At 42.9% G+C, this 27,452-nt stretch overlaps 1 long non-coding RNA gene across 1 annotated transcript in view; it reads right to left on the bottom strand.

Annotated features, from left to right (window-relative positions):
- LOC309377446 overlaps positions 1-19,326 on the bottom strand; it is a 121,202-nt gene extending 101,876 nt beyond the window's left edge. The window contains exon 1 of the long non-coding RNA XR_014171580.1: positions 19,089-19,326. This is a non-coding gene — a long non-coding RNA (uncharacterized lncRNA). The remainder of the gene's footprint in view (positions 1-19,088) is intronic.
- Positions 19,327-27,452: the final 8,126 nt, after the last annotated feature.

The raw sequence follows: 27,452 nt of genomic DNA, 5'->3' as shown, positions 1-27,452 counted from the left end.
CAATGACAAGATGGGATCACACCCCAATAAGAATGCATTAATTATTCCAATAAATTTTGAAATAAATGTAGCAACAGAGGCACTCAGGTGATCTGACCCTGGGCAAGCATCCTTAGCTATATAGAACATGTATTACAGGGTATTTGATCTTGAACCAACTTATGGTTTTGTTGGGTTACTTAGACAAATGGAAATTTGAAATCTCCAACAGGAATGAAGAGGCCATTAATGGAAATGCCCCAGGATAAAGCCTATGGAGGGTTAATTGGTCATGTATGGTGATGGCTTGTAGTGGACCAAAATAGCATCTCTTTGCACCCTAATTTCAAGTACCACTTATTGGAAGAATGATTGCTATTACCGTATGTTAAAGGTAAGGTAAAGGGACCCCTGACCATTAGGTCCAGTCATGACCGACTCTGGGGTTGCGGTGATCATCTCGCTTTATTGGCCGAGGGAGCCGGCGTACAGCTTCCGGGTCATGTGGCCAGCATGACTAAGCCGCTTCTGGCGAACCAGAGCAGCGCACGAAAACGCTGTTTACCTTCCCGCCAGAGTGGTACCTATTTATCTACTTGCACTTTGACGTGCTTTTGAACTGCTAGGTTGGCAGGAGCAGGGACTGAGCAATGGGAGCTCACCCCATCGCGGGGATTCAAACCACCGACCTTCTCATTGGCAAGTCCTAGGCTCTGTGGTTTAACCCACAGCGCCACCCGCATCCCTCTACTGTATGTTAGGCTTGCCATATTTCAAAAAGTAACATTCCTGACACCCCAAAAGTTGTTGAGCTTTCTTAAGGACACCCCCAAACACCCCCCATATCCAAGAGCTGATTCTTCTTCTTCGAGCAGGGAAAGAAAGGAATGCCCCCCTCATCCCAGAATAATAATAAAAAAAAGAACCCGCCCCGGGAAAAATCACCCCGAATGAAAACGGCCAGGCCCTATTACACCCCTTTCTCCAACATGGCCACCCACCTTACTTTCCTTTCTATTGCACCCCACACAGCTGTTCAGGCCCCAACAGCCCTCAGAAACATGTAGTGAGGCGCTGACAGCTTTCTCCCCCCACAACCTCGAACTTACCACAGCCAGTTTTGTTCCCCTTCCTCACAGTTTTCTGCCCTCACTATCCAGGCCTATCCAGGTCTTGTTTCTGTCCTGCACATACACAAACACGTTACCTTCCCTGCCCCCCCCCCTCAAGGAAGATGCAACATGGACTGGAAATAATCTGGTGCATCCATCCTTATTCCGAGTTGGGCAACAAAAACCGCTGATCAATTCTTAGGTTTCAGCCAAAAGTTTAAATAAAACATGACGCTTTAAAAATAACAACACTGCTAATGGGCTTGCTCCAATTAAAATGTGGAGAGGCAGAGAAAGCATATGCTGTCTGAGTCTAGTGAACCATACATATGATAAGCTTCAGTGTGCGTTATTTCCACCCACATTCATCCTTTTAAAACTCCATTATAAGTCATATGCTTCCCCCCCATCCAGGGTAACTTTAAATAGATATATACATTGAATTCCGAATGAAGATGGGCAGCAATACTTCATGTTTAAATAATTGCATTCTTTCTCTAGTGATTTTGTTTTTACCGTTTATCCTTTAAAGTAGCACTCCTTGTAATACTCCCACTCTTAGTACTTCTTTTCAAATGCTTTCCTTGATGCATAAACTACTTCTAGCTTACCTTCATTTCTTCAGTAATAATTAAGGCTTGGCATATGATGATGGCATCTACAGCTACTGCTGTTTTCCCCTCATCGCTCCTATTTATAGCTGGATAAACGGGGCTTCTGAAAGTAGGGCCCTAAATTTTCTGGAAGTAGATCCATTTCTTTCACCATTCTGTTTCTAAAAGAATACAAACAACTGCCAGTAGTATGGTAGAAACAATACAAAGTTCTTGCTTTTTTGTGGTAGGAAATTCATTGCCAGAACCAGCAAATGGCATTTCATACCTCTGTTGGAAAATTCATGTGGCCAATTTGGCCAGTAACCTCCATCTTGGAATCCAAAATGGCTGTGCTGAATTTACACACCAGTAAAATGCACAGCCCCTGTTGTAGGTTCTGAGTTAATTCCAATATCGTTTCAACTGAGCAGATCTTTCACAACATTTCTGTCATGGTAGTTAGAGTGAATTCAAAGATGAGTGTTGCAAATTTAGAGTTTTGTTCATTATACAGTATCTAATAGGTTAGGGAAATTGCTACAATAACTCTAAAATGCTAATATATTTCAGATTTACAGCCGGATTTCTCAAAGTATGAGTAACAAGTCAATTACTTCTCAATCTTTTGGATATATATTGCATTATTAACGCATACTGTTTTCAGTACTGACAAATTGTACTTTTTTCCTCTATCTGGCATACCTGACTGAAATCAACCATCAGATTTTAAGATGTCTAGTAGTAGTAGTAGTAGTAGTAGTAGTAGTAGTAGTAGTAGTAGCAGCAGCAGCAGTAGTTTTAAATATCTAATCAAACATCTTGTAATAATCCAGTACAGGAGGAAAATGAAAATTGTATGGTTTGAAGGTTTATCAGCCCATTGCTTAACAGAAACTAAGCAGCTCAGAATCCACTCTGTTCTCAGATGGGAGAGCACCTGGAAACCACAGTGTTGCATTAGATTCTATAATGGATATAAATGTAAGAAAATAAATAATTGAAATAAAAAATAAGTATTTGTCTCTCACTGTATACAAAATTATGTTTTCCCCATGGCACTAAGGTAAGACGGAGGAGAAATTGGATTCAGTGAGCATTTAAAGCTACATCTATCGTATCCACACTTTCTGAAACACAATTATCTTTTAAAATTTGCAATCACCTGAATTTTGTGATGCAGTTGTCCAACCAAAGCATGTTAAGAAAAATACATATATTATGGTAAAGTGTGCATAAAAAATGAAGTTATCATTGAAAAATAACATGCAAAACGCATTACATTAGCGGGAATTTCATGCAAAAATGTGTACATTAGTCAAAACTGCACATAAAAATGTGTATCCTAGGAGAAATTCTCACTAAAATGCTGGTGAATTTTCACAAGTATGTTTGTATATATATAGAGAGAGTGTGTGTGTCACAAGTTGTTGCCGAATGTGGAGAACTCAATCTAAGATAGGGAACATGAGAAACAGAGATATTGATAGATCCTTCCATCCCTAGTGCTAAGGGAGTATATTTCACAACTTCCAGAATCTGATGGAAGTGGGGCAGGGGGGAATAACACAGTGAATGAAGCTGTTAAACTAATTCGTGCTTAGCACAGCAGATACTGTCAGAAAGTCACTTTGAATCTGCTGAGAGTTCTTCAGGATGGTGTTTAGTCTCTGCTGTCCCCCCTTCACACATCACATCCTCCCCCAGTTATTTTGTGTCACAGCATATCATTGTAAGTTAGATTTTTGGCGTGCAAGTCAGCATTTAAAATAAAAATAAAATAAAAATCATACAGTGAAATCTTACCCTCTTTGTCAGTTTTGATTTGTTGTAATTGTGGATATGTTCCAGGCACTGACAACACAAGCAGTTGCTGCTTTGTGTACAGATACAGTTGAACAGCCTGTGCTTAATATGTCTTGATATGTTTTTGACATATAATTATGAATTTATAGCCTAAACTCAGGCTTGGGTATCAGTTTTGCAGCACTCAATTTTCAAATCAAAGTCATCAGTTACTGTATCCTACTCTGCACTGCACAGGAGTGAAGTGTGAGCCTTACCCAAAAGCAAAATCAAGCATAGATTCAAAATGGGAATCTGTGCAATCTGATACTTGGCAAAGCAGCTAGAGAAGGTTTAGAAGAATGGTTAGCAAAAAAAAGGGGTGGTGGTTTGAATGACACTTGCACCTCTTACAGAGGATGAAAAGGCTCAGGCTTTGGAAGCCTGGAGGGGAATAAAACTGACAAGTTTCAGGACAGTGCTGAATATAATCTTCTGCATTCATTCATGGTCCTGAGTTTATGCAAAGATGTTCCAATTTAACATAAGAGTGAAAGTGCTATTAAGGTGGGAGGTCATCACCACCACTGGGGTCCAGCTCTGAGGACCTTCTAGCAACTCCCTCAGTGTGAGACGTGAAGCTACAGGGAACCAGACAGAGGGCCTTCTTGGTAGTGGTACCCACCCTGTGGAACACCTTCCCATCAGATGTCGAACAGAGAAACAACTATTTGACTTTTAGAAGACATCTGAAGGCAGCCCCATTTAGAGAAGTTTTTAATGGTTGATGTTTTATCGTGTTTTTGGTATTCTGTTGGGAGTCTTCCAGTGTGGCTAGGGCAACCCTGTCAGATGGGAAGAAGAAGAAGAAGAAGAAGAAGAAGAAGAAGAAGAAGAAGAAGAAGAAGAAGAAGAAGAAGAAGAAGAAGCAGCCATGAATTTATATATCTCTGTAGTTATTGATGTAATATCATTTTGATTATCTCTCCCCTTCCCAAGCAGATGGACCACAACATATTTTTCACATTATGCACCTTTTAAACCAAAGAAACAAATACTCTAAAAGTCAAACAAACACGGATTTCTTGTTGCAGGAAGGTATCGTGGGCTAATAAACCTGGAGGTGAGAGGAAATGTAAATACTCCCAATAATTAAATCAATACTAGTTTCTCACAAAGCAAATGAAAAGAATAGTGTCTGCATATTTTGGCCCATATCCCAGGTTCTACAAATAGTGGAAAAATACTCTTTTCAAACAAAAGAAAGCTGGGAATCTGTGGGTCATGGTTCATTCAGTGGAGGGGGGCAAATGTCCCTTCTGTAGACATCCATGTTGAATGATGTGATCAACACCTGTACTTCAACAAACTATCTTTTTCAAGCTCCCATTTTGAGATCTCTTGATTTTGAGATTTTTCCAGCTTTGTAGCTCCCCCCCCCACCCCCACCTACAAACAACAGTATCATTGTTAAATGAAATTGTATCTCAATGTCTTTTTGGTTTCCAATGAAGTCGGCTTTTGTTGAGCTACATAAAAATAAAAGTGCGACGCAATAGCATACTTTAATGAACTCTAGCTTTAATGACTGCCTTCAGCAAAAAAAGCAATTTAAGTACAAAGAATAAATGGAGCCTTAATATGTGTCACTAATCAAGAATGTACAAATGGATCCTGTTTTCTGACAACAGTGGGTACAAAACAGTTTGTTGCCTCGGGAAGAGAGAGCACTCTGTAGCCTAAATGATTTAACTCCAGAGCCATCAGCGCGTTTGTTCTGTATCATAGCATTTTCCCTCTGAACTCCACAGGTTTGGTTCACTGAAGGGTTACAGAGAAGCACTTTGTGTTTGTTTTTCCCCCCAGACAGCAGTAAGAACAAAATGTGGAGCACTTAAATGTTCAAAGATGTTTGTTCACACACATGTCATATTCCTTATATACCTTTATTTATTTAGTGTATTTGTATCTCACTTGTCCATTAGCATGCTCAAGAAAGCTAGCCCAATCAATATTGCATTACGTTAAACACCGGTTATGCTAAACACAGGACAATAAGAAGAAAGAGAACGATCTAAGGATAACAGTGTGGTGTAGTGGTTAAGAGCGGTAGTTGTCTAATCTGGGGAACCGGGTTCGCGTCTCCGCTCCTCCACATGCAGCTGCTGGGTGACCTTGGGCCAGTCACACTTCTGTGAAGTCTCTCAGCCCCACTCACCTCACAGAGTGTTTGTTGTGGGGGAGGAAGGGAAAGGAGAATGTTAGCCGCTTTGAGACTCCTGAAGGGGAGTGAAAGGCGGGATATCAAATCCAAACTCTTCTAACAATTTAGGGCTGCCCCCTTTGTCTCCTGATGACCATTCATTCCAAGCAGCATGGATGATGATTGGAGAATCCATCACCTAGGAAGTTGCCGTACACTGAGTCAGCTGTTGGCCCAGCTCTCAGAATTGTCTGCATTTGCTGGCAGTAGCTCTGCAACATTTCAGATGGAGGTATCCCACAGTCCTATCCGGAGATGCCAGCGACTGAATCTAGGACCTTCTCCACACAAAGCATGATGCCACCCCTGTCATCATTCATCATACTCCTTACTTTGTAACTGGGAAATGACAAATGGAGGACTAACCTTGGTCTCATCACACTGATGTGCCAATTATAAGAAGCAGTGATGGCAATGAGAGACCATAAACCCAATTTCCCACACGGAAACACTTTTCTTCACAATACCCCAAATGTGTGTCTACACAGACATGGGATGGAGACACATTTTTACATCTTTTTTAAAACTAACATAGGAAGCTAGCTTATGGTGTGTCTGCACACAGTCCACCCATCCACCCATGGCCCTGATCCTGCAGTCCCCAATCTGGGTGGCCCACCCTCTACCAAGCTGCACACCACTCACCCTGGTCCCAAATTATTGGGGGGGGGGGAGGCTGATGTTTAATTGGGAAGCAGGGGGAGGGAACAGTGCATTTCCTTCCTCCCTGCACTCCCTATTGAGAGCAGAAGGGTTAGTTCTGCAAGTTCTTTCAAGTGACTCTGTTGGCAGAGGCATTGATCCTGTCCGGTGCAGGGTGCTCTGCTGAAAGCAGCTTTCCTGCAGAGGAGCTTTTCAGCAGACTCCAATCCTGTGCAGTGCTCCTTAGCAAAGAAATGATGAGAGGCTCAGATGAGTCCTACATTCTCCATCCTCCGCAAAACACCACCACAACCACCTGGTTCATGCATGGGCCTGAGCAGCCAGTCATCCAAACTTGACACTCGCTTCCCTTAATCCTGGAAATTGATGGAGGACACACTTGAGGTCAGAGTATGTGCACTACTTGAGTACAACCTACCACCAACATTGGTCTCTCTCATTGTCTCTGCCTCATACACCCACAAAGGATTATTTGATCAGTGAGGGAAGTTACACTTCAAGACTAAGGCTGGAACTCTAACCATACCTCAACAGAAGAAAATCTTACTGTATTCAATAAAGCTTCCTCACAGGTATGTAAAGGTAAAGGGACCCTTGACCATTAGGTCCAGTCGTGACTGACTCTGGGGTTGCGGTGCTCATCTCGCTTTACTGGCCAAGGAGCCGGAGTACAGCTTCCGGGTCATGTGGCCAGCATGACTAAGGCGCTTCTGGCAAACCAGAGCAGCGCACGGAAACACCGTTTACCTTCCCGCCAGAGCGGTACCTATTTATCTACTTGCACTTTGACATGCTTTCAAACTTCTAGGTTGGCAGGAGCAGGGACTGAGCAATGGGAGCTCACCCCATCACGGGGATTCGAACCGCCGACCTTCTGATCAGCAAGCCCTAGGCTCTGTGGTTTATCCCAATGTAGAGTAGCCTTAAAGTACTGAAGCAGTAGAAGTGACTAGCTTGGAGCATGGGTAGGCAAACTAAGACCCGGGGGCCAGATCTGGCCCAATCCCCTTCTAAATCCAGCCCGTGGACAGTCCAGGAATCAGTGTGTTTTTACATGAGTAGAATGTGTCCTTTTATTTAAAATGTATATCTGGGTTATTTGTGGGGCATAGGAATTCGTTCATTATTTGTTTTCCAAAATATATTCTAGCCCCCCCCCCCAACAAGGTCTGAGGGACAGTGGACTGGCCCCCTGCTGAAAAAGTTTGCTGACCCCTGCTTTATAGGATGCATGGCTGAAAGAGGCAATAGCATCCCGGCTGTGGTAAATTTCTCCAAACTTCAACTGATTATTTTTTAGCTTTCCTCTTGCACCAGACTTTTTTGAGTAGGCTGCTAATGTGCTTGAGATATATTTGTTTGTGAAATAAATTGCATATATATTCTGGCTGATAGTTGCAACAGATGGAGGGTGGTTGTATTTTAAAGTATATTATTTTTTTCCCCATTGTGTCTTGCGTTTTACATTTTTCTAAACCACAGCAATACAATGTGTGGTGAGGGGTGAGATATAAACCTTATAGATAAAATTAGTAGGAATATAACTAATGTAATTGTTATTATGAAAAATATAAAGATTTATTGGCTTTATGCAGTTCTTGTGTGTTTCAAATGGTAAGACTATACACGGTGGCAAGGGAATGTAATATTGTGGCACTTCCAAAACAATGGTAACAGAGATCTCCTTTGAACAACTACAGAAAAGATATTGCTGAAACACATTAAGCCTTTAAGAAGATTATAGAAGAAATATTTAATTTTCATTTCAAATCACAACCAGCAGACTAGCCCCAACAACTGAGAGTTACTTTGTGAACCTCTCACCTAATTTTGATATGAACATTTGGGAATATTCTTGAATATAAAAATATGCATATAAAATGCATATATTAGTGAAAATAACATGCAAGCTGTGTTATATTAGGGGGATTGCTTTGCCAAAAGTACATATATTAAGCAAAATTATGTACATAAGGGGGGGGGAATCCACATTAAAAGGCTCATGGTTTTTAAGGAGAGCTTTTTTAAAACAATAACAACAACAACAGACTAGTGCAGAAATGTGGAGAATTGAATATAAGATTGGGAAAAGTGAGAAATGGAGAGATTAAAATTTACAGGTTTGCCTATCCATAACCTTAGGCATCAAAATGCATAGCTGGCTATGGAAAAAATTTCTAGCAGTACTTTGTGTCCACAGACTGGCAGCAGGTGAAATTGCACATTTAGCACTCATTTGTACAAATGATTTATTGGCATATGTCTACTTGCTGAATCAGGAAACAAACATCCACTGTGCTTTCTTGTTTTCATTGGATAAGGCAGACTTGTTTGTTAATAGCCCAGGTACCTGCTACCTGAAGTTAGGACCAATTCCAAAAAAAGTTTACAGACTTTTGGGAGAGGCAGTCTTTAACGGCACAAATGACCAACATTGGAATATGTGGTCAAGAGGGCTGGTTAAAATATAAGTAAATGATGGACCAGTAACTTGTGTGGACTTCTTTGTGAAACTTGGATGAGATGAAATAGCTTGTAGAGAGAAAACAGCTAGATGTCTTTTTCTTTTCCCTGGAAAAAGATCTCCTGTGGGGAATGATATAAAAACCAGAGCTGAGCAAAACTGAAGATCTTCTTGAATATAATTGTTAGCAGAGTGGTGGTATCGCTGCAAAAATCACTCACCACATAGGTCACGTTCACACCGGACATTGATTTAAAGCACCTTTAAAATGTGTGGCTTTCCCGAAACGGATCCTGGAATCTATACTTTACCCCCTCACAGAGCTATAATGCCCAGCACCTTTCACAAACTGCAGTTCCCATGACTCTTTGGGGAAAGCTATGTGCATTACATACATGGCATTGGTGTGACCGCGGTCACACACAACAGAGGTGCATTTTAGCAATCCTTTTTCTGCAACAACAGACACCAAGCAACATTACGTACCTTGACTTCAGCATAAAGGAATGGGAACAGGAAGTTAGAGAGAAGATGGCTTAAATTAGAGGGAGAAAGAGAAATGAACCTCTAACCATCAGGATAACTTACAGCTCTACCTACTGTTGAATACAGATTGATAGCATCCTTAATGATGCATTGATATAACTCTGTGCACTTGTGGACACTTCCGCAATAATAAATATATACTTCACTGGTTGGAGGAAGGTCTTGTGCACTCAAACCTCTTTTCATAAGGTGCACTTGACAGAGAAGGTGCTCTTTAGCAGACGTTCAGGTTTCCCCACAACACATGTCCTGGAAAAAGCATCCAATCATGCTTTTCAGACCTTATTAACTATGACGTCAGGTTTGACTCTTGTGATGATATCACACAGAATAAATGAAGCTCATGCAGAGCGAGGGCAATAACAGCCACTAGGCTCACTATTCTATACTAGCTTAGTATATACTTAGCAATGCAATGCAAGCTTAACCTGCACTCAGCAATATAAAGTCACACAGCCATATCTGAAAATGGCTAATATTAGTCAGTCAGGAGCATATTTTTGGCAAGAGATAAGGCTTTGTATTAAGGATGAAGGACTTTTATAAAATGCTTTGAAGCAGCATACAATTGGGAATGCTAACATATGTAGAAAGGGTAAGTTGGGGGGTCTTTATCAACTTTTCACACAAAAAATATTCATTGGAGAATAATTCAGCTCAGTCCTTATCAAAACACGTATCTACACACACACACACCATTTATCAGGTATAATTAGAAATTCTTTGGGGACTCATGTGGGGTGGTGGAAAAGACTTTGTTTAGCTAACTCTTCATCTGTTTTAAATGAGATAAATGTTGGAATTTTACCAGGCAGGATCAGATGGAGAGGATCAATTTCCCTAGTGGTCTAAATAAATTCATTCCTAATCTAGCCATAATTGACATTCAATGGGTAGAATTTTGCACTAATGCTTATTTAAAGAGGCCATTTTTTAAATGAAGGCAAAAGGTCATTTTTAGTAATCTTTGAATTAAAGACTAAATGAAACAATGAATGGATGATTCAAGTTTTTCATGCTTCACCAGGTAACCATGTTATGCTTTGAAAGGTTACTTTGGAATGGAAAGAAGCCAAACTCATTGTCAGGTCTCTGGCTTATGTATATGTGTTGTGGGTTCATAATTAACAGCCTATAGTACATTATTTTTGGTCCATTATAGTACCTGCCCTCTGCTAGAAAGCTGTTATTACCATCACGAAGACCATATAACACTGGTCCTAAAAGACCTACATTGGCTCCCAGTACATTTCCAAGCACAATTCAAAGTGTTGCTAGTGACCTTTAAAGCCCTAAACAACCTCAACCCAGTATACCTGAAGGAGCGCCTCCACCCCCATCGTTCAGCCTGAGATCCAGCTCCGAGGGCCTTCTAGTAGTTCCCTCCCTGCGAGAAATGAGGTTACAGGGCAGAGGGCCTTCTCGGTGGTGGCACCCGCCCTGTAGAATGCCCTCTCATCAGATGTCAAGGAAATAAACAACTATCTGACTTTTAGAAGACATCTGAAGGCATCCCTGTTTAGGGAAGTTTTTAATGTCTGATGTTTTATTGTGCTTTTAATTCTGTTGGAAGCCGCCCAGAGTGGCTGGGAAAACCCAGCTTATCATCATCATCAACATCATCATCACCATCACCACCACCTCTAAATTCCCATGACCCCATCCTGCATTGAGTTGGTCACAGTAGAATGCAATGTTATAAACTGGCTTTTAGAAAGAGATGCAAGGGAAGAGGGGCTGTTTTACACATAACAGTGCAGTTTGCAGTTGGATCCAGTAGTGGTCAGCATGGTGGATGGCCTGTGTCTCTTTCCTGACTACCAAACACTCTGTGTCAGAAGAGCAAAGCAGGAAGAGCAAACAGAGGGAACTGAGCATGGTCAGGCGCAGCAGTGAGAATCTCAAATTGGCTCTATTGCCAGTTAAATCCATTGGCTCATTAAAGAATGTTAAATTGCATTGGGGTCTGGCAAAATCTCATGGTTGATTGAAAATGCATTGACCACATAACCACATATCTATGAACATCTCCGAGAGTGTCTCTGGTTTCCAGGAGTGGCAACCTGAATAAAAACTGGGGGGGGGGGTCAGGTAAACCCCACCATGCATAGTCAATCACAAGACATGGTGCATGCACACGATTTGAATGGCAGTGCCCATCAACTTTGGGGGTGGGTTCTGCTCCCTTCAAATATTTTATTGTGGGAGGTGAAGGGACCTCATCCACTAGGAGTTAGGTCTTACGCTCAATTCATGACCTGGTTAAAATTGCATGGAAGCACTATTTGTGTGGTCATGACGTCACTGAAACACTTGGGAGAACTCTCCCCTATGTTGCAGTCATCTCTATTATAAGATGGCCTATGACTTCATCTAGTGTATAAGTTATATTTGAATTAGTATCTACCCGATAATATTATGGGGATAACCAACATCAAATAGCTTACATTTTGTGCCGTATTTTTTATGAAGTCTCAAGAAATATCGTCTTTTTTAATGAGCTCATAAAAAGTTAACTATGTAGTATCTCTTTTATGGCATAATGAGGAATCTTTATTGTAGGATCATTACCCAACAATATCTAAATTTAGTTTTACTATTAACATTTGGAAATAGTCCAGAACAATTATATTCCTTAATTCAATGTATACCACGGTAGGCAGAAGCTAACTAGTGAACAAATAGTATGTTCCTTAGATTCAGTGGTGAAGTTACGGTCATGATGGAGCCACTCAGAGTGAGGGCATTGTTTGGCATGTGTTTGTGAAGAGCCAGCCACCAGCTGCTGGGATTCTTTGAAGCATCGTAGGAAAACAACACATGCAGAAATGGTGGGAAACATTGAGCTGTGAGACGGACACCTGCTTTGCACATGAAAGGCTCGTCAGCCTTTGACAATCTCCTGAGCAACCTATGTAGTCTTGTCAATATTCTTAAAAGCTTCTTTTGGAATTTCTCCTGGCAAGGAATCTCCAGATCCACTTCAAACTTTGCTTGGAAAATGTTGCAATACCCAAGAGCAGGGACAGTCAATGTGCTGCCCTTCAGATTTACACACACACACATACACAGCAACGGTCAGTGACGATGGGTCAACAACGTCTGGAAGGTACGGCATAGGCTGCCTCTCTCCAAGGATGCTGCGGACACCCCCTTCTCTGAGGGAATTCTTTGACTGTTAATGAAAATACTTTCCCACAAATTCATCAGAACTTTCACAAGAAACTTTCACAAGTTGTCATGAATTGGCAGGAGGAGGGGGAAGAGGAGAAGGATCCCAGCAAGTTGTGTAGCCAGGACTGAGACACGCCGGGACAAGCTGGGAATGGGGAAGGGGTTGGTGTAGGAAGTACTCACAGAGTGGCAGAGGATGATCAGGGGATGGGGGGCCAGTTCACAGGAACCAGAGCAACAGGATCCATCACTGGAGCCAGAAGGGCCCCTGTCTCCATGAACACAGAGGTCTCTGAGGTGTAGGGAGCAGTAGGCGAGGAAACTCCAGGAGTGTGAGGCAGACAGGGGTTCACAGCCCAACTCATTAGCTGGCCAGGTGGGGCTCACTAGCTCTGGGAAAAGGTGTGTGATTCCTCAGCTGCAGTAGGCTTGGAGCAGGTGAGAGTCACCTCCCTCATCAAGCCCAGATGCTGCAATCAGCATGCAAAGCACTTTGCAGAGCTGAGGTGCTGAGGTGCTCAACTGCCCGTGTTGACAGACCTTGACTTGGATGGTCCTAAACTTTAAGGGACTGTACTTCAGCTTTGACTGAGTTGAATTGTCCTGACTGCTGGACTTGGCTACTTGGATTGACCCTGAACTTCATTACCTGACCTTTGGATTTGGCTTGTACGGACTGACCCTCGGACTTTGAATTTTGGAATGGGGATACTGACTTGCTGCCAGGTAGGCAAGGGGTTCAGGACACTATGTTCTTTAAATGTTGCTTTGGCAAACTCTGTTTTGCTTTGGTTGTGGGGTTTTAGCAGCTAAAGCAAGGGTGGGACCTGCCAGCTTTCCTATCTGTTCTTTTCTCTCTTTCTAGTCAAGTCTTATATGTATTTTTTATCTGTAGATACTACTTCATGATTATATCCTGCCTTTCCATCCAAGAGCTCAGCCTAGGTAGGCTAGGCTGAGAGATTATGACAGGCCCAAGCCAAAACCATGATTGAGATTAACTGTGAAGGTTAAACATGCTCAGAGTATTGTTGTTGTTGTTCTTATTTATGGCTGCCACACTGATTTTTGTTCTTCTCTGCAAAACATCAGGAGTAGTGTGTCAGAGTAAAAGCATGGGAGGAAGTAAGGAATGCTTGCTTCGCTGTGCTGTTCCATACTGCAGTTCAGTCCCACACAAGTAATATCTAACCCACATGGAAAGCCATGTATATGGTTTCAGATGCTTATTTCACATTTTGTTTGCATTTGGAAAAGGTATCTTATCATAGCAACAGACTGCTTTGTTGCTGTTGAAGTGGGTAGAGAGAAAAATATGGCCAGAATGCCTTTTGAAATGATATTTGAAGGCAGGGCCATCTTTAGCAGATGCAGAACCGGGGTGCAAATATCTGCCCAACGCCCCCAAATTATCACAAATAGTGTTGGGGTGGCCGTAGCTGTGCACTGCCAGCCATATGTTTGGCGGGGCACAGCTTCCATCCTAAGCCTCTGCTGGGATCGCTCTCCTCCCAGGGAGGCTGGGGAAGGAAGCTGCATGCCCACCAACCTTATGGTTGGTGGGGCACAGCTGGCAGGCGTGCAGAGAAAGGGGAGGCTGCTGGCAAAGCCTCACAGCTCTTCCACTTGTTGGGACATCCCTGAGAGGCAGGTGTCTTGGCACGACGCACCACCAAGCCCTATGGGAAAGACGGCTCTGTTTGAAGGTGGAGGTGCAGTTGCCCCTTGAGCAGACAGCATTTTGAGGACAACTGAAGATGCATCATTTCTGTTGGGCTTGTGTGCACACCTGGGTTAAATAACCGCTCCTTCCTGCTGTATTGCTGGTTTTGCATTGTTTATATTTGGGTGTGTTATTTTACTAGCATGTTATGTTATTGTACAGGGTATTTTTAAATGAAATGCTGGGAACCTCTGGGTTGAGGGTTTAGGTTGAGAGTGTGAGTTAAATAAATTAAGAAGTAATAAGTTGAGGGTGGCAAAGCACGGTCTTTCTTTCCCTCCTTCATAACTGAATATTAGGGTTTTGCTCTTGTTGCTAACTTCACAATTATAGTCCTGTGTACATGTGCTGTTTAAGCAAAGCAAATGATCTGGCTCTTTATTCAATTAGCAGATTATTAAATCTTCCCTCAAGACCGAGAATAACAAGTTGAAAAAGCATGTCTGGGGAGTTACTCTTATGAATTTTATGTGGTTTTAATTTGAATTTTAAAATCTGTGCAACTGGTTCTCCCTGTTCTTTCAAGAGATGCTGAGACAGACTTATGAACTTCCAATATTTGCTTTAAGTGTTCCCACTGAAAGAAGTGGGTGGGTGTCAGGAGAGTTTCTTAATGCATAAAAGTTGGAGTACATTGTCTGAAGTTGTACTTTTTGTTCTATAAAAAGATGAGGTAAATGTTCAAAAACAAATACTAATGCAGCCTGCCACTTGAAGCCAAATTTGCTGTGACCTCTTGCAATGGACATTTCCTCCTGGCTGCCCTACATGTACAAATGGACAAATCTATTGATTCTGGATTCTTTCTTTATATTTCTTCTATATATTTCCCAGTCTTAAATTCAGTTCTCCACATTTTTTCCCCAGGAATTTGGGTTGGCTGTGGGTTGTTGTTTACTTAAACAAATCCTCTATTGTGTGGGCAGGTAATCCCTCCCCTACCTGGCCTGGTCTCCTTGGCAACGCTTCCCCCAGGTGGGATTGGACAACTGACTGAGGTAGGCGGAGACCTCAGGTATCTCACCTGAGGGAAGGCAAAGCCAAGCCTATGCTGTTGGAGCCACTCCAGATCTAGGGGCTGCACGCGTCCACGCAAAGGGCACCCCCCGTTTTAAGCGGGGAGCAGTCATTGTCAGCATTTTCGTGCAAATTTCTCCCCCAAAAAACCATTTTGGATTGTGGCTTTAACCAATATACACATTTTTGCAAGAAACTTTCCCATATGAAATGCAACGTTATGTGTTATGTTTGCTCATATTTGCAGTTTTCTAGACATTGTTTTGGTAGGGAAACTATCTTACAAAATTCAGAAAATTGCCAGTTTCGAAAGATTGCTTTCCCTCTCATTCTCCTCTGAGGCCGGAGGAGGAGCTGGCCACTGAAGTCATGCCACGCTAGGCTCCATGTTGAACCTCCCCCTTTGCTTTTTGACATGGGGGGCAGGCCCTTCCCCAAAAAATAATTGTGGGGGAATTATTCAGCCTCTAGGAGATGGCGCCCCTGCTTCAGCCATCTTGGATATGCTTTCCTTAGGAAAGGAATATCTGGTCACAGCATGGTGACAGCGCCCTTGTATATCTGACTTTCCACAGACTAGCAATGAATCAATTATGCAGTCATGCCTAGTCTACTTTCCCGCCCCCCAGTAGCTCATTTGTTTTCATAGCCTTATCCTGTGCCATGGGGAAACTTCATCAAAAAATTACATTCTATTTTATTGAAAATGGAAATGCTCTGTTTTGTTTGATGATGCTGGCAGGCTGTAGCAAAGGTCACAAGGTGGTAGAGAACAGAGCCACTGCGGGATCATTAATCATCACCCTGCAGGAAGTCTTGGTTTCATTAGACTAGCGTCCTGCTTGCAAGTGGCATGGAGGAAATGGAGAAATATGTGGATGAAAATGGCCTAGAAGAAATTATTATTTCATCACAGGAGCAACAGGAATGTGAAATGAAAAGCTATGCCAATCTCCCAACCCCAGTCTGGCATGCACTTTGACCTTCTGATAGCAGAAGCTGTACCCTTAGTTTGCTAGTTACCCATCAAATCTCATATATATATATATATATATATATATATATATATATATATATATTCTAAAATATCTGAGGAAACTCCAGCACTTATGCCTCACTCTGACTTTCCTACCAGATTGTCAGCTGTCATTTCGATTAAAGGAGCTAGATGCTTACACTGTCAGTAAATTGGGTAGGATGTTGTCTCTCAGCACGGGTACCCTAGAAGTACCATCAGGAGCCTGCAATTTACATCTCTCAGGATTAAAATACTAACCAAGTGCAGCAGGAGTAATAATGAAAATCTCTTAAGATCTTGCAAACTGCTGCTTCGGGATACAGTGTGTGGTGGAACGTTTGATCAGCGTTGGTTTGAAACTAATCATTAGTGCTAGCTGTAAAAACGAGGCCAGGATGCTTACACTTTCCAATCGGAATTGCTATGTATATTTTTGAAAAACACACATGTATCTATTCTGTGGCAAAATAACCCGGTTCTAGAAGGACAAAAGCTGGATTTTGTGGCTTGTGAGCAAATGAGAAATATTTGTATTTATTAGTATATATTTTTTAAAAAGCACAGCAAGCTGTCTAATGTGGCATACTCTCCATTTACAACTCTGCATTTATTCTGCTTCTCTTCATTAAGGGGAAGAGGAGAGGAGGAGAACAACAACAATAAAAAATATCTTGGATATTCAGCAGCTTCTCTGACTTCTGAGAGCCCACTAGCTAAGCTCTGTCCATATAGTTTCAACCAGAAAGGCTAGAAACTTGCTGTTACACTGAAAGCGGAGAGTTTTAGAAAATGAATCTTGTGGTTAAACAGAACATCCTATGGCACTGTTGATCTTCCAAGACGTACTTTGATTCTTAGGAGCATCCAAGGCTTTGTTCAGCACAACATTCCTAATCTATTTAACAGGATTTGGTGTTGTTTTCAGGCGGGGGGATGAATCATAAAATATTTTACGTCTAATTTACTGAAATTAAAGTCTGGCAGGAAAGCGTGCATTTGAATGGTATTTTGATGGGTTATATTTAAAATCACCTAGAAGTAATATCCTGGACAACGACCCGACCCCACACTTTGTGTGTGGTCTTCAGCTTTTCATGTAGAAACTCACTACAAATTTATGATGAGGTATGGGAGCCCACACAGTGCAGAGTACCAACCAACCTATCCAGCTAGGCCACATCTCTCTAAGTCAGCGCACCAGGAACTGGCCTCCTGGCTCATAGCTGTTTCTCTTCAAAGGGCAGTGTGGCAGTAGTTTATAACACATATATTACAGTAGAAGCATTAGGGAGATCAAAGATGGTAGACGCTGAGGAGATGAGTTCTTTTGGGCCGCAAAGGTGGCAAGGCATATTCTGAACATTCAGGGACAGGGTGAAGGAATAATAACAGCTTCAAGAGACACTTCCAAGATCAGGAGACTTGCATTTTCAGCAGCCATCGAATGTGTAGCAGAGGCTTCTTCTTCTTCTTTTCTCTCTCCCCCTCCCCTTTCTTTTTAAGATAAATAAACTTTCTTTTCCCTGATGTGAGAAAGAGGTGGTTGTGGTCCTCCTTCCATTTGTGACCATTCTTGCTCCATGATGCATTTGAGGAAAGATGGTCTGTGGAAATGGAGCAGCTTCCTAAGCCCCACAATACAGCTGAAAGGATGCTCTCATCAAGCATCCTTCTTCAGGTATATTGTGGAATACAGTGGTACCTTGAGAGCCAGTGTGGTGTAGTGGTTAAGAGTGGTAGTCTCGTAATCTGGGATACCGGGTTCGTGTCTCCGCTCCTCCACATGCAGCTGCTGGGTGACCTTGGGCTAGTCACACTTCTCTGAAGTCTCTCAGCCCCACTCACCTCACAGAGTGTTTGTTGTGGGGGAGGAAGGGAAAGGAGAATGTTAGCCGCTTTGAGACTCCTGAAGGGGAGTGAAAGGCAGGATATGGAATCCAAACTCTTCTTCTTCTTCTCAAACTTAATCCGTTCTGGAAGTCCGCTCCAAAACCAAGGCGTGCTTTCCCATAGAAAGTTATGCAAAACAGATTAATCCATTCCAGACTTTTAAACAACCCCTAAAACGGCAATCTAACATGGATTTTACTATCTAACGAGACCATTGATCCATAAAATGAAAACAATGAACAACGTACTGCAGTCACACAATCAGTCAATCAGTAGTTGAACTGGGCTCCACATAGTCACAAAAACAAAAAAAGCTGCAAAAACAAAAACGCAAAATAAATAGCAAAAACAGACACACCTCAGCGTAACACTCAAAACTGAAGTGTGGCACTCAAAACGGAAGCCTAACACTCAAAACGGAGCATGTTTGGCTTCCGAAAAAAGTTTGCAAACCAGAGCACTTACTTCGGGGCTTGCAGTGTTTGGGTTCCAAGTTGTTTGAGTACCAAGGTGTTTGAGAACCAAGGCAACACTGTACATGAGAACTGCTACAACCACTTTCCTATTCCAGCAAAACCTGTAGAGGAAGAGAACAGTTTAAATTAAAGAAACATTCTGCTACTGCCTTACTTATGGATGGAAAAAAAATGGATGAAAAAAGTGACCTACCAAAAAATTACTCTGGAGAGTTTTAAGAATTTATTCACCCCACTGGAATTGTCACTTCTTCTTTCATCTCTTTACCCGGGTTTGGCTAACATAGTGCCTTCTGTATGTTCTTGGACTCTGAACTGCCATCAGCTCCAGCTAGAATACCCAATAGTTAAGGGTGATGTGATGCCTGAATGGCATAACTTTGACTGTTGTTGTTGTTGTTTAGTCAATTAGTCGTGTCCGACTCTTCGTGACCCCATGGACTAGAGCAGGCCAGGCACTTCTGTCTTCCACTGCCTCCTGCAGTTTGGTCAAACTCATGCTGGTAGCTTTGAGAACACTGTCCAACCATCTCATCCTCTGTTGTCCCCTTCTCCTTGTGCCCTCAATCTTTCCCAACATCAGGGTCTTTTCCAGGGAGTCTTCTCTTCTCATGAGGTGGCCGAAGTATTGGAGTCTCAGCTTCAGGATCTGTCCTTCCAGTGAGCACTCAGGGCTGATTTCCTTAAGAATGGATTGGTTTGATTTTCTTGCAGTCCATGGGACTCTCAAGAGTCTCCTCCAGCACCATAATTCAAAAGCATCAATTCTTCGGCGATCAGCCTTCTTTATGGTCCAGCTCTCACTTCCATACTGCATTATCACTATGAATCCCCCCCCCAAAAAAATTACCTAACTGGAAAATGTTTGATGCAGCTTATTACTACATATGATTCCCATGCATTAGACACCCTCTGGACAGAATCTGCTACAGTTATAAACCATCTTTGGAATATTATGAATCCTAGAATAGTCCAATTCCTTGCAAGGTATGAATACACAGCTGTCTCATATGGGGATCAAACCTGTAACCTTGGCCTTATTGGCGACACACTCTAACCAACTGAGCTATTGTCAAGACATCAAAAGCAGGGATATTCTGATGGCTTGCAGTGAGGGAAGTGGTGTTGTTATGTACTGAAGTTCTCACCCTGGGCCAGCAGGCGGGTACTGTAGATAGTTCAGGTCCACATATGCAAATAAGGGATCGAAAGTGACGTTCAGTGATTGGATAGTTACAGAAAGTTGTTACAGTTAACGTTGTACTGGAGCTCTATATAAGCAGGCTGGCTGAACCCTTCAGTTCAGTTCAGTTCTGACCTCTGAATAAACAAGAGCTGTTTGAAGAATCGCTGTGTCGTCTGATACGTTCACCCACAACTTAACAGGTGTCTAGCCTGTCCACAATCAATCAAAAGTGGATGCTCATTAAATAACCAATGTTATTTAATAAATGAATGCTTAGGAAGCACCATCAGTTTTCAGTGGATTCTGCTAACATCCCTACACCCCTTTACACACACCTTATTTGCATGTCATCCTTTGGCACTTCTCAGTGATGTGAGAAGCCATCCTATAATACTGACACAATAGGCTGATGTAGCTCTTATTTCTGATGGCAAGCTTTGCAGTGTTAAGATGTTCCCAAAGGCTGTGTCTACACTTGACTATGATTTAGCCCTCATTTCTTCTCACTGTACAATAGCTGCAAGTGCTGCCTTTCCATTTGATGACTCAACGTGCTATTCAAGAATACAGGCTTTTATCATGTCTTATTCATACTGTTAAACAGCTCTGCAAAGGTGATGGATAACCATCACTGCCACAGGACTATTTAGCTGATTATATATTTTTGGGTATTTTTCTTCTTCTCAAAATCACTTCAAGTTGCTAAAGTGGGGTTTTTTTCCCAGGCACCAAAAAAAGGGGGGGGGGGAGACAAGAAACAAAAACTTTCCAGCAGAAGTGGAGAGGATAAACTAGAGGATTGCAGGGGAAATAAAATTGATAAAAACCTGTCCTTTCAACTTTGGGGAAAGCATCTTGCTTTTTTATGTCCAGAACAATCTGAAATACTTTTCTTATCCTACGACACCCCCAGGACTCTTATCTCTAAGCACCAGGGCTGATAATGTTTCTGGCAGCCAAGCACCTCCTAATCTTGTTAACACTCACTATTTTGCCAACTTAGCACTAAGTTTATTAATAGGTCCTCGAATCTGGAGGAAAAAGAGGGTCTCTGGAGCTTAGGGAATGTCATTATTTGTTGTCTTTTTAAGTCTGATTTCTCTGCAGAAAAATCTGACCTGTAGAAAACATGGCATTAAGAAACCATTAGTACAAAGTGAATAGGGTTGTAGGCTGATGGCAAAGGATATTCCCTTGACTTATTGCTGTTCTTTTGTCATCAGTTTTCTCTCCAAACACAGTATGGGGCAGTGCCTTTGCTAGCAGGGGAGAATCATTGCCTCAACACATTGCCATTACGTAAAAGGGAAGAAAAACAAGGCCATCAAAAGTATAAGCCGAGTGAGGCAGATTTCTGCCCTGTATGGAGCCTCAAATTCAGCCGACAAATTCATTTTTACCTTACATTTTGAAACTGTTGCTTCAAAGTTCCTGAATGCAGTTATGCTAGGCCAGTACATTCCAAAACTTTTTGCCCTTGGGGAATACTTTCATCTCAGATTTTCTACGGAGGATCTCTAAAATATTTTCCAGGTTGTTTTGCAGAGGATTCTGGGGTGTTTTCTAGAGTTCAGGAAGGCTTTTAGCTTGGCCCATTGCTCCTGCAATCTTACATACATGAAAGCTGGGCCAAATACACTTTTGTAGAACAATTTGCCCTATGCAAAAGAGGTGTGTGTGTGTGTGTGGTGTGTGTATTTGGCAACTTCTAGTGAATGGGCAAATTTTTCAGACTTTCAGAAATCTGAAAGGACTGTCCCAAAGGTGTGGGGGGAAAGCAACAACTCAAGTAAAGGTACTTTCCAACATTCTGTAACACTCTTGACTCATGCAAACTTGATTCCTTCTTATTGAAGTACACGTTTGTCAATGAATAAGAGGATGTATACAATATATGCCTAAATGCAAAACTGGGAGATAAGAATGCAGTGTTTTCTCAGCTTTGAAGCTGCTGCAAGACCTTTCACTGCTTGAAGCAAAGCACAAAAGGGCTCTCTAACGGATGGACCTTTAAAAAGTGGGCCAAGAATAATAAAATGTGCAAACATAGCACAAGCATGATTGGCATTAAGATCCCAGGGAGGTGGGTCATTCTTCACAGGGGGTAGTTTGTTACCCCCACTCCTAAGAGAAGCAAAGTACATAGACAACACCCTTGCTTCTCTTTCCTCTCGTCAAGCCCCTAGACATGTGGGGGTTACAGGAATATCTGCACAGCACAGCAGATTTGGGAATCTGCATACATAGCATTCCTGTGCCCTATCCGACACACGCCATGTTGTTGTTGTTTAGTCGTTTAGTCATGTCCGACTCTTTGTAACCCCATGGACCAGAGCACGCCAGGCACTCCTGTCTTCCACTGCCTCCCGCAGTTTGGTCAAACTCATGCTGGTAGCTTCGAGAACACTATCCAACCATCTCGTCCTCTGTTGTCCCTTTCTCCTTGCACCCTCCATCTTTCCCAACAACAAGGTCTTTTCCAGGGAGTCTTCTCTTCTCATGAGGTGGCCAAAGTATTGGAGCCTCAGCTTCAGGATCTGTCCTTCCCGTGAGCACTCGGGGCTGATTTCCTTCAGAATGGATAGGTTTGATCTTCTTGCAGTCCATGGGACTCTCAAGAGTCTCCTCCAGCACCATAATTCAAAAGCATCAATTCTTCGGCGATCAGCCTTCTTTATGGTCCAGCTCTCACTTCCATACATCACTACTGGGAAAACCATAGCTTTTACTATACGGACCTTTGTTGGCAAGGTGATGTCTCTGCTTTTTAAGATGCTGTCTAGGTTTGTCATTGCTTTGCACCCAAGAAGCAGGCGTCTTTTAATTTTGTGGCTGCTGCAGTGATTATGGAGCCCAAGAAAGTAAAATCTCTCACTGCCTCCATTTCTTTCCCTTCTATTTGTCAGGAGGTGATGGGACCAGTGGCCATGGGGTTACAAGAATATCTGCACAGCACAGCAGATTTGGGAATCTGCGTACAGTACATGGCATTCCTGTGCCCTATCTGACACACACCATATGCCTGCTGATTTTTCATAAGGTGCAAAGGAACAAGCCCGTTGAGCAAGTGACAAGATGTTCCATTGTTTCCTTTTATTTCCATTCCATTTCCAGCTCAGATATCACAGCTGCTACAGATGTGACAAACAATTAATTTAGTGCCCAGCTGTTAAATATTTACTACTTTTTTGATGCACTGTACAGGAATCATTTTGGCAGATATAATTATTTAATTATGGCTGAATGAGGTAAGTGAAGCACAGATGGATTCCTGCCGTTATTGTCTTTTACTTTCAATCTTGTTCCTAAAGGGATAGGCAGTATGGTAAAATTAACAATGGGTTCCCTACACACACATACACACACAGAGAGAGAGAGAGAGAGAGAGAGAGAGAGAGAGAGAGAGAGAGAGAGATTTCACCTGCAGTCTCTGCTGTTGTCTTTAATGGCATCTGGGAAATGCCATATTAGATTTTGCTTGGTGGACTATTGCATTTGCAAAGTAATAAATGTCATATATTTGTACGAGTAAACAGGGCTCACAGAATGGAAGCATTTCTACATTCCCAACTCCTCCAGAAGCACCGAATTTCAACTTTTTAAATTATTTCTTGGGAATGTATCCTCACAATGTGTGAATGTGGAAAATGTGTGAATGTGGAAAAGAGCAGGGGAGGAGGCTAAAGCAGGATGCCAACATTGCACCTGTGAGAGCCAGTGTGCCCATTAGTATGTCCTGTAACACGTGTGAAAAGTATCAGTAAATATCCCCTACAACATACAGGAGGCTGTTAGCTCTTCTTGCTCAGTACCTCATTACACCAGCTTAGCCTCTCCTACATTGAATGTGCACCCTTCAAGATGCCTGCATTTCATTGGGTGCTAGGACTGGGAGTTTTCCCCGCCCCATCCATTTTATGCAGCCATGTTGTGACCTACACTCATTGCACTTTCTCTAAATTCTAGACGTGCCCAAAAAGGTTGGCAATCCTTCAGATAAATGACCTTTTCAGGGGTAGGTAGCCTCCTGTCTGTGGGATGCTCTTTTCAGGGAAGTTCACCAGGCATTGCATCTTTTCAAGACCAGAGGACATTTTTACTCTAATAGGCAGTGTGGAAATGATATTATTTTGGTTTTAGTGGTCCACCCATTGTGTGTGTGTGTTTGTGATAGATATTTCCTTTAGTAATTGATCACTACATATGATTTTAGTATGTAGTGAAGTTTTAATGGACATGCATTGTATTCTTACTCTTGTTTTATGTCCCTTCAAAACCTCGCTTGATTTTGGGAAGTGATGAAATACTACTAAAAGGATAATTAAATTACTCTTATTTTTCCTCCCTATCACCATCCCGTCTTCTGCTGTTCAGTTCCAAGCCTTGCTCATGCGTCAGTGTGGTGTAGTGGTTAAGAGCGGTAGACTCATAATCTGGTGAACTGGGTTCGCGTCTCCGCTCCTCCACATGCAGCTGGGCTAGTCACACTTCTCTGAAGTCTCTCAGCCCCACTCACCTCACAGAGTGTTTGTTGTGGGGGAGGAAGGGAAAGGAGAATGTTAGCCGCTTTGAGACTCCTTCGGGTAGTAATAAAGCGAGATATCAAATCCAAACTCCTCCTCTTCATCTTCTACAAGGATTTCAGACTACTTGCAAACAGGAGCAAAAATAGCTCTGCATATAAGCCTGGGTCACCAAAAGTTCTGTCTGCCGTGTTTTCTTTGGGAAGGTAGGAAATGTCAAAGGATGATTCCGCCCTCATGTGATCATAGCATTGGTAGACTTAATAGTCAGCAGCTAGTACTGCTGTAGAGTTAGTTTGAGGAGTGAGTGAGAGATGTGGCCCAATTCAAAGTGCTGGTTTTGACCTATAAAGCCTTAAATGGCTCAGGACTGCAATACCTCAAGGACCGCCCCTTCCCATATGAACCTACCTGGACCTTGAAATCATCTTCTGAGGCCCTACTTTGTGTGCCGCCTCCTCGAGAGGTCTAGAGGGTGGCAACACGAGAACGGGCCTTCTCTGCAATAGCTCCCTGTCTGTGGGATGCTCTCCCCAGGGAAGTTTGCCTGGCGCCTTCATTATACACCTTTAGGCACCCTTTTAAAATGTGACTCTTTTGGGGGGGGTGTTATTGGGTCATTGTTCATATTCTGATTCTATATATTGTGATCTTTTTCTGTGAACCACCATGAGGCCACTTGGTATAGGGCAGTATAAAGGTAAAGGTAAAGGGACCCCTGACCATTAGGTCCAGTCATGGCCGACTCTGGGGTTGCGGCGCTCATCTCACTTTACTGGCCGAGGGAGCCGGCGTACAGCTTCCGGGTCATGTGGCCAGCATGACTAAGCCACTTCTGGCAAACCAGAGCAGCACACGGAAACGCCATTTACCTTCCCGCCGGAGCGGTACCTCTTTATCTACTTGCACTTTGACGTGCTTTCGAACTGCTAGGTTGGCAGGAGCTGGGACCGAGCAACGGGAGCTCACCCCGTCGCGGGGATTTGAACCGCCAACCTTCAGATCGGCAAGTCCTAGGCTCTGTGGTTTAACCCATGTCCCAGATAGGGCAGTATACAAATTCAATAAATAAATAAATAAATATCTTTTATTTATTTTATATAAATTTACCTGCTGCTTGATTGTAACCAAACCACTGAGCAGTTTGTAAAAAGTTTTTTTAAAAAATCTTATCAATAAAGATGAACACTTTTTAAAAAGAATTTAAATCAGCAGGAAACTAAAAGAGAGAGATTAAAGTATGTCAACATCTACACGCCTCGATAGGTTTGCCAAAGCAAATTGGTTTTAAGCAGGGGCCAGAAAGAAACCAATGAAGGTACCTGCCTGGTGTTAATAAACACGCTCTTTTGAAATACTAGATTCTGAATATTGCTATAAAACAACACCAGTGATGCTCAGAGGGCCTTGATTCAATTGCACTAATCTTCAAGTGAGGTATCAGTAAGCACTGATGGAGTATGTGTGATTGCCAAATGCTCCCCCCTTCCCCCTGCTGTGGTTGATCAAAAACCCACTACCCAAACATATTAGTATTAACAGAGGAATATGGCATACTGCGAACTTCATGAGTATCATGGTGTGAGGAAGATTTGTTTGTCCTGTAATTTAATGGTCCTATTTACTAAATATTTGCATATTTCGCTGGCATCCCACATGCTCCAATATTGGATAGCTTGTAATCTTAGAAATGTATGTTGCAACCATTTGTGTGTCTCCTCTCTAATGTGTACATGCTCCCTCCCTGCCCAAATATATATATATACTGTCCTTAAACATTCACCATCAAGTGCAGCTTAAAAACAAAGAATCATAAAAGAGGATAGTAGGAGCCTTTAAGTTACCCATCAACAATTACCAACTTGTCAGGAGATTGAGCCAACACACTGGTGACCTGGCCACTGTCTTCCACACTATAGTAAAACGTATTGTATTTCTATGCCCTCTTCTGTACTCTTTTTTGGTAATATATTACTACTTTGTGGTGCCAGCGTTGGCACCCTACCCCTACCAGTTCACCTGAGTTTCCTAGGGGTTAGTGCAGGAGTTCAGGAGTTCCTTAAAATCATGTGTTTGCGTAAAAGACTATGGCTGAGTAGGGGTCAGTGTCTAGGATTTGGTGTGTCTTTCATTAGGCATGCAAACAGCCTTGGTCCAGTATACCTGAAGGAGCCTCTCCACCTCCATCGTTCTGCCCGAACACTGAGGCCCAGCGCCAAGAGCCTTCTGGCGGTTCCCTCACTGCGAGAAGCCAAGTTACAGGGAACCAGGCAGAGGGCCTTCTTGGTAGTGGCGCCTGCCCTGTGGAACACCCTCCCACTATATGTCAAAGAGAAAAATAAGCTGCCCTTCGGTCCCAGCTCACAGAGGACCAACGCCAGACGGTGTTTATATACAAAGGTCTTTATTGAAGTTCAGTTTCCATTTCAAAGCCGCAGCGCGCAGCTCTACGTCCTAAACCCTAGACCGGCGAAGTCCCGTCTGAGTCTCCTCCCCTCTGACACCAGTTTAATATCCTAGCCCTGCTCCACCTTTTCCGCTGCTCTCTCTTTCTCTGGGTCCTTCTGCCCGTTGGTGCATTCCCCTTTCTAGACTCCTCTGACGCTGAGTCGCTTAGCTCCTCCCCCTGCCTCCGGCGAGCTTTGGGACCCGGCTCCCAATCCTCATCCTCTGCGGTCCCACGCTCCTGTACATTTGAACTTGCTTCTCACGCCAATCCAGTGACCTTCCTCCTAACCGTTACACTACTCCTGTCACTGCTTCCCTCTTCCGGAATACTGGCCGGATTTGACCTCCCCTCCGTTGTCCGACTCTCCGATGGAGGCGTGGTCAGCCCTGCCTCATCTTCTCTCCCTGGTGGGGAATCCACTGGCCCTGATACTTGGGACTTTCCCCCCTCACTATGCTCTGGTGGGGAAGCTGGTCCTGATTTCCAACTGCTGCTCTGGGAGTCCCTGCTCCCCCCTTGCTCCTGGGGCGTTCCCCTTGGGAACCCTCTACCCCTGGCCACTGGCGCCCCCTTCTGCGAATCTTCCGATTC

This window comes from Podarcis melisellensis, assembly GCF_964234715.1.
Source record: "Podarcis melisellensis genome assembly, chromosome: 9".
In the NCBI taxonomy this organism is placed as follows: domain Eukaryota; kingdom Metazoa; phylum Chordata; class Lepidosauria; order Squamata; family Lacertidae; genus Podarcis; species Podarcis melisellensis.
The sequence above is the reverse complement of the archived record's forward strand: the minus strand, read 5'-3'. Positions and strand labels throughout refer to the sequence as shown.